Raw genomic sequence first — 8264 nt, 5'->3', positions numbered from 1 at the left:
ATCAAGATCAATCTAATATGGTGATGGAAATAAATACAACTACTTATTACATAAGTCTTCTTCTTTGTTTAGACTTCTTGTATGCCTCGTCTTCTTCTTTGTATCACCTCCATTGGATAGCCTTCTTGAGTCTTCAATTACATTACATAGATTGAAAGTAAAACTAATCTAATGAACTTACAAGAATAACTCGAGTTACATTCGAGATTTATGATTACAAAGATTGACAACATGCAAGTCGTATTTAAAACCAAAGCCAAAACCATTACACTAAGGTCGAAAGGCCATAACCATCCACCATGCTCAAACAACACATAAAAGCATGTTAAAACACATAATCTGATCTTAACATATCATATTATCCATGATCTAATCATAAAAAAAATATGACAAAAATCAGAATCAAATCAGAAAAACAAGAATCAATGTTTACGGGCAGTAAACGACGTCAAACGCCTTACAGACGAGTCGTTGATAGATTTAGCTATCAGTTTTGTTCCGACGCTCGTTTACCTATGGAATAGGGTATTTGTTTGCGTAAATCGGACACCAGACCCAGATTTTAGCAAATCTGCAGCAGCCAATTCAGAATCCGTATCTAATATGATTCTCATAATTAGAACAAATATAAATCATGTATATATCAGTATATATACAGATTACATAATCATCTTATGATTATACAACTCACATGAATATCATATATTCAAAACTATACATATATAAGCATATTATATCAACATCAAATCATGGCGAATCACGTACATGATCATATATCGAAAACAGTTAAACACATAAATGAATTAAAAACTTTTCGCAAGTAGCTCTAATACCATTGAAGGGTTTTTAGCACATAAACGCAACGAAAAGGTAAATTTAAATCTTAAAAAAAAAACGAAACCCTCCGCAGGATCCATACGAAAAATAATATTTATTTCGTAGTTCAGTATGTTTATCTTAAGAAGCTTTACGTTAATGGAAAGATGGAGGTCTTTAATAGCGATCCAAGAATGATGAACGGAAATCCCTAGCAGCTGCTCCTCAAGTGTGAAGCACTCCAACGGTATCCACCAAGAGTACAATGTGATGGAGGAGGAAGAGGTTGAGAAAATTAGTTGTCTCCCTCTTGTTCTACTTTAGAATTAGGGTAAATTATTTTGGGTTGAGGCAAATAGGGTTTATAATAGTATATTTATAGGCAAAATTTTCAGCTGAAAATTTTCCATAAAATATTATTATTATTAACTCCTTAATTGATTATTCTTATTAACCAATTAACTAATAATTAAAACACATTTTAATCATTAATCCCTTTTTTAAACACATTAGAAAAATAATTCTCTCACTTGATTTAATTTCCAAAATCAAATTCTTAATTAATAATATTAAGAATTAATTAAATCTCATTTAATCAATTATTAAATATGCTAATTAATTATTTATTTCACAAATAAATAATTACCAGCCATTATTAATTAATTCCTCCACCATTAAATCATTCTCTTTTATGGTGTGACCCTGTAGGTTCAATATTAAGCCGGTAGTAGAAATAAATAATAATAAAACTATTTTATCATTATTTATATAAATTCTCTAATTCATTAAATATGATTAATTAATAAATTAATCATATTTATTCTACATCGTGAGGGATACTTCTCAGCATATCGCGACTATCCGGATAATACGAATTCACTGCTTAGAATACCAAGAACCTATTCAGTGAGTAGTTACCGTACAATCAATTCCTTCTACCCTGCAATGTCACGATTAAATACGAGGCATGGAACTTGTGTTAAGCCTATCTTATTTAATCATTTGCTTTCCCATTCACTATGCTTAGTTCTATTTAATGTAAATTAGAAACTCCTTTCTAATTTCATTCACTCTGGCCAGAGATTCCTGAACTAGCATAAGTGGATCAGCATTGAACATTCTCTTCCTTCACTAGAAGGGGTAGATCCTTTATTGATCATACACTATCTTCGTGTACAAATTCCTACACCCAGCAGAGCCCTTATAATTGTCCCTAGAGACTAAGAACTAAACCAAAGCATAGTTCAATGTACACAAGATGACTATGATGACCTCAAGTCTAAGGATACTTGTACAACTATCACTATGTGAACAACTGCTGACACGTGAGTGAACTTCATCAGTTGTTCAGCTGTGTGAGTCATGTTCAGTGAACTTATTCTATAATAAGCACCTACATACTAGCTATAGTGTCACCACACAAATGTCTATGAGAACAGACATCCTTCATAATGAAGCAAGCATAGTATGTACCGATCTTTGCGGATTACTAATTACCAGTTAGTACTCTTTTAGGTCTCATTATTATGATCTCATCATAATCCATAAAAAGCTTTACTCTAAACTATGGTGTATCTTATTTAACACTTAAATAGATAAAGCCTGCAATAAAACCAAAACAAGTTTTTATTAATATCAATGAAATCAAAACAGATTACATAAAAGTTATTCCTAAATCATCATACATGATTGGACTTAGGACACATCTCTTTCAATTTTGACAGCTGTTCAGGATGAGTCTTAAGAACAAAACACTTACATCCAAATACATGAAAGTATTTCAGATTTGGCTTCTTCTTCTTCACCATCTCATATGGTGTTTTTCCATGCTTTTTTATGAGTGTAGCTTTAATGAGAGTCCTGTTCTTTCTTTCTACAACACCATTTTGCTGTGAAGTTCCAGGTGCAGAAAATTCCTGTTTGATTCCTTTCTCTTTGCAGAACTCTTCCATGATTGAATTCTTGAACTCAATGTCATTATCACTTCTTATAATTTTAACAGAATCTTTGACCAACTTATCCAGCTGTCTGACATGATCAGTGATAAGTGGATTTTATATCCACTTGGAACGCTTTATTACAAGCTTAAATTGGTGTTTTGGACTCAAGTTATTGGTATTTTGATGTGTTTTTATGTTATTGCATTTCAGGTATCAGTTAAATGAAGAAAAGAGCTTTTAAAGGAAATATGATAAAAAGTGATCAGATTTGGAAGCCAATGCCATTTTCAAGTTGTAGAGAATCTTAATAGCTTCGCGTGGGCAGTTGAATCGCCTAATTCCGACGAGTAGAAATCAAGTTATTGCCAAAACAAGATTTATCAGAAATTTTTCCAGACAGGAGCTGAGCGCCCGCCCAGGAGAGCTGAGCGGCCGCCCAAGGAGTGGCTGGTCGCTGATTTTGCTGAAAAAGCTTTTTTTGAGTGGAATTTGACGATTTTAAGGGTCCAGGACCACTAGGGGCGTATATATACTTAGAAAAAGGGTTTTCATCATCCGGGAAGATTGGGATACCAAGGAGAAGACCTAGAAGCACAGAACAACTCCGAAAAAAAAGATCTTGTTTTCAACTTGTGATTCTTTGAATTAGTTGTAACTTTGGATGCTCGTTTTCATTCTTGTTGAACCTAGATCTCGTTTATTCGTACTTTAATTATTATTCAGTTTATTAAGACCTTGTTTTATACCATGCTTTCATTGGAACCCATAGTGACGATGAGTTCGATTATGGGCTAATCGTTGTCATGGGGTTCTAGCGGATCTACTTATGGATTTCTATAGTTAATTATTTCGATATCTTGGTGTGTTATTGATTGATTGATACCCTAGTATTGGTTGTGCTTATTCATCTTATGTGCGTAGCTAACATATAAGATAGCGTGTTAATCTCTATTGAAGTGACAGTGAATATAGAGGTTCAGAACTTGCCATGCTAGCATAGGTTCATGTATTGTATGCATGATTAGTGGGTGACTCTAACCGTTTTACTTGCCCTATGTAATCATTACGGATAACTTGTGTTTAAACCGTTATATTGTCAAATTCTATAGATATATAGGGTGTCAATATAATTGGTGCCTATTCAGCTTCTATCTCTTTTGTGGATGTCTGGTAGAATGGTATTCGTGCAATGAAAGTTGGCGTTTATCAGTTTCGTGTTATCCGATTAGTGTCATCACCGTCACATGCTAAGGTTAAGAATGAAAAGGCTATTGAATGAAGTAGTAATGAAGTTAGGATCTCATGTTTGTCATATATATTAATTCAACCATTCTTGTTCTCTTAGTTATAATTATTAGTTTAATCTCTTAGTTTAATAAAAACCCAATTTGTTATTTGTCTTAGTATTGAGCGATAACCATACATTATTGCATAGGTGCATAAATTATACTTAACCTAAACCAGTCTCTGTGGGAACGAATCTGATTTATATCTTATACTACTTGCGAACGCATATACTTGCGTGAATATTAGCGCGTGTTTTCGCCCTAACAAGTTTTTGGCGCCGCTGTCGGGGACTTGGTGTTAATTTTTAGTTTATGTGCTTGTCATCAGTGGTCGTTAAAGTTCACTGACTCGGATTCTTTTACTTTCATGGTTTATTTGTATGTGTTTCAGGTACTCATTACAATTGGAGATCCAGCAGCACGAACAAAAGCCTTGATGGATTTTTCTCAACCCAAGATCAATGACATTCAATCTAGTATTATTCGGCCAGTTATCACATCTAATACCTTTGAGATCAAGCCTGGCATAATTCAATGGGTACAGACTTCAGTCCAGTTTGGGGGTTCTCCAACGGAAGATCCCAATACACACATTAGGAATTTCATAGAGATCTGCGACAGCTTCAGGTTCAATGGTATTTCTGAAGATGTTGTGAAGCTGACACTGTTCCCATTCTCTCTGAGGGACAAGGCTAAGAGCTGGTTACACTCTCTACCAGCTGGTTCGATTACTACTTGGGAAGATCTTGCTCAGAAGTTTCTTACTAAATTCTTCCCTACGGCGAAGACAGCTGCAATCAGGAATGCTCTTACTCAATTTGTGCAGCAATTAGGAGAATCTTTATATGAAGCTTGGGAGCGCTACAAGGAGATGCTTAGGAAGTGTCCTCGTCATGGAATGCCTGATTGGATGATCATCAATTGTTTTTACAATGGGTTGGGAGCACATTCCACACCCATGCTCGATATAGCAACAGGTGGAGCATTATGGGCAAAGAGCTATGAGGAAGCTTATGATCTAATTAAACTGATGGCTGCTAATGAATATCAGTATCCAGCCCAGAGATTGCCACAGAGCAAGGTAGCAGGAGTTCTTGAGGTGGATACAGCTACGGCTATCACTGCTCAACTAAAGGCGTTGTCTATGAAGATTGATTATCTGGCTAACTATGGTGTTAAGCAGATAACTATGGTGTGAAGCTCGATGACTTAGAGACCGTTGCTCTAACGGAGGAATATAGTGATGTGCTGCAACAGAAGTTGCTTGCGAAGCTTAAAGATCCTGGAAGCTTCACTATTCCTTGCACCATCGGAAACTTGTCATTCGACAAGTGTTTATGTGATTTAGGAGCTAGCATCAATCTGATGCCCTTATCTATCTTCAAGAAGCTTGGTCTACCTAATCTGAAACCAACATACATGTCATTGCAACTAGCTGGCCGTTCCATCGCTTATCCATGAGGTATAGTGGAGGATGTCTTGGTCAAGGTGGATAAACTCTTCTTCCCTGCTGACTTTGTAATTCTTGATTTCGAGGAAGATAAGAAGATTCCATCATCTTGGGAAGACCATTCTTGGCTACAGGCTGAACTATGATCGATGTACAAAAAGGAGAGCTTTCGATAAAGGTTTACGATCAAAAGGTCACTTTTAATGTGTTCAAGGAAATAAAGTTACCCACAGCTAAAAAGGAGTGCTTTAAAGTAGAGCAACTACAGGTTTTGAATGCACCTCCGTGGAAGAGGAAGTTGTATATGCCATTCGATTCTCTTGGGTTAGCAGAGCTGAAAATTTCTCAAGACCGTTTTGAACCGTTTACTCAAGAAGCTCCCATACTTGAGCTCAACCGAAAGCCAGATCACTTGAGTTATTCATTCTTAGGTGCAACCCGTGATAAGGGGTTGGGATATATTTTTGATGATATACAGAGTGGCTGGACGGATCTTCCAGTGCCTATAGAGGGTTTTTCTCATGCGCCACAGATAGTTGATATGTTTGGTCTTGGTGATGAACAGTACAGGCGAGTGACTAGGCATATGGAGGCCATGCACGACATTCACCTTTGTTTTGCTGAAGATTTGACACACGCTTTCAGTACTATTGTTCGAGACACTGGTGGCGAGGTTGATTCGCCACCTAATCCTCCACCCAACGAGGGTGACTCTCCCGCTAATTAGGTATGCCTGAAATCCTTATTATTACCTTCAATGAGGATATTGAAAATTTTAAGTGGGGGGTGATAATGTAAGGATTAGTAGTATGTGTGTCCATATAGATTCATATAGATTCATATTACATGTTTAGTTGTAGTTCATTCATATTTTTGCATGATTATTCATTTAGGACATAGTTGTTTGTTTTTATGTGATTTCATATAGTTGCATTTGCATGCATATTTAGCATGATCCCTTAAGATGAACTATGATATTTGATAAGTTGATGTTGATTTCAGTGTGGTGATGACGAATAGAGGGATGTTTAAGTCTTAATGAATTGATTTGCATGCCGGAAACAAATAGTTTCACAAAGTCTTATAGGGCTACTTTTGATCTAGATCATGATCATACTTGTTTGTTGTTGAGATTTAATCACTTGGTTATATTTAGAATTTGTGATATTCTCGTAATGACGTAAAAACACTGATTTTTTTATCTGGAGAAAAACTTGGATTTCATTGCTAGTTGTTGTAATCAAATGGCTAGTAGTCGACTCATATTTTTATGAGTAGTCTAGGGTTGAATGAGATGGAGCGAAATGCACTCATTCAGAAATTATTGAAAAAAAAAGAAAAAAAAATGTGTGTTTATGCATAATTGATCAAGAGTGAGCTCTTTAATACTCGAGTTATTAAGTTCTAGGGGACTTTGTGCCTAGTGACCTAAGGCTTTTATAGTCTGGGATCCGCTAACCTAACGCTCGCTACATGGGTATTATTGCATAAGTCTTTTGGGACCTCATTCATTACATGGTCAAATAAGCATCTTTGCTATGTGTTTAATAATAGTGTGAATCCTTGTATAACTCTAGTAGAAAGGAGGTGTTGTGAGTCATAATGCGTTTATTGTCTATTCTGTTTATAAACTTTTGATTGTTTCGATGATAGATAAATTATGGTTATTGATCTAGTATCGAGAGTATATCTGTTAAGCATCCACACACGCACGTTTCTGGTTTGTGAGTTGGTTTGTGGGATTTATTCGAACTCTGTTTCAAGTTATTGCATTCTTAGAGGCATTGGCTTATTCATTTGGTTATGGTTATTCTGAGGGGATCGATTGCATTATCATTTAGTTGCATTCACGTATTTGCATTCATGCATTAGGTTTGTTTTGTAGTTTTGAGTCTGTTTATGCTTGAGGCCAAACATCGATTCAAGTCTGGGAGTGTGATAAGTGGATTTTATATCCACTTGGAATGCTTTATTACAAGCTTAAATTGGTGTTTTGGACTCAAGTTGTTGGTATTTTGATGTGTTTTTATGTTATTGCATTTCAGGTATTAGTTAAATGAAGAAAAGAGATTTAAAAGGAAATATGATAAAAACTGATCAGATTTGGAAGCCAAGGCCATTGTCAAGTTGTAGAGAATCTCAATAGCTTCGCGTGGGTAGTTGAATCGCCTAATTCTGACGAGTAGAACTTAAGTTATGGCCAAAACAAGATTCATCAGAAATTTTTCCAGACAGGAGCTGAGCGACCGCCCAGGAGAGCTGAGCGGCCGCCCAGGAGAGCTGAGCACCCGCCCAGAGAGCTGAGCGGCCGCCCAAGGCGCGGCTGGTCGCTGATTTCGCTAAAAAAGCCTTTTTTGAGTGGAATTTGACGATTTTAAGGGTCCAGATCCACTAGGGGCGTATATATACTTAAAAAAAAGGGTTTTCATCATCCGGGAAGATTGGGATACCAAGGAGAAGATCTAGAAGCATAGAACAACTCCGAAAAAGAAGATCTTGTTTTCAACTTGTGATTCTTTGAATTAGTTGTAACATTGGATGCTCGTTTTCGTTCTTTTTGAACCTAGATCTCATTTATTCGTACTTTAATTATTATTCAGTTTCTTAAGACCTTGTTTTATACCATGCTTTCATTGGAACCCATGGTGATGATGAGTTCGATTATGGGTTAATCGTTGTCATGGGGTTCTAGCGGATTTACTTATGGATTTCAATAGTTAATTGTTTCGATATCTTGGTATGTGGTGATTGATTGATACCCTAGTATTGGTT

General features: G+C 36.1%; 1 non-coding gene across 1 annotated transcript; it reads right to left on the bottom strand.

Annotated features, from left to right (window-relative positions):
* Positions 1–4835: 4835 nt before the first annotated feature.
* On the bottom strand, positions 4836–4942 carry LOC141694654 (small nucleolar RNA R71). The gene has a single exon (XR_012563942.1). It is a non-coding gene; the product is annotated as a small nucleolar RNA R71 (small nucleolar RNA).
* Positions 4943–8264: the final 3322 nt, after the last annotated feature.

The sequence above is a fragment of the Apium graveolens genome, chromosome 10, assembly GCF_009905375.1.
Source record: "Apium graveolens cultivar Ventura chromosome 10, ASM990537v1, whole genome shotgun sequence".
Classification (NCBI taxonomy): domain Eukaryota; kingdom Viridiplantae; phylum Streptophyta; class Magnoliopsida; order Apiales; family Apiaceae; genus Apium; species Apium graveolens.
The sequence above is the reverse complement of the archived record's forward strand: the minus strand, read 5'-3'. Positions and strand labels throughout refer to the sequence as shown.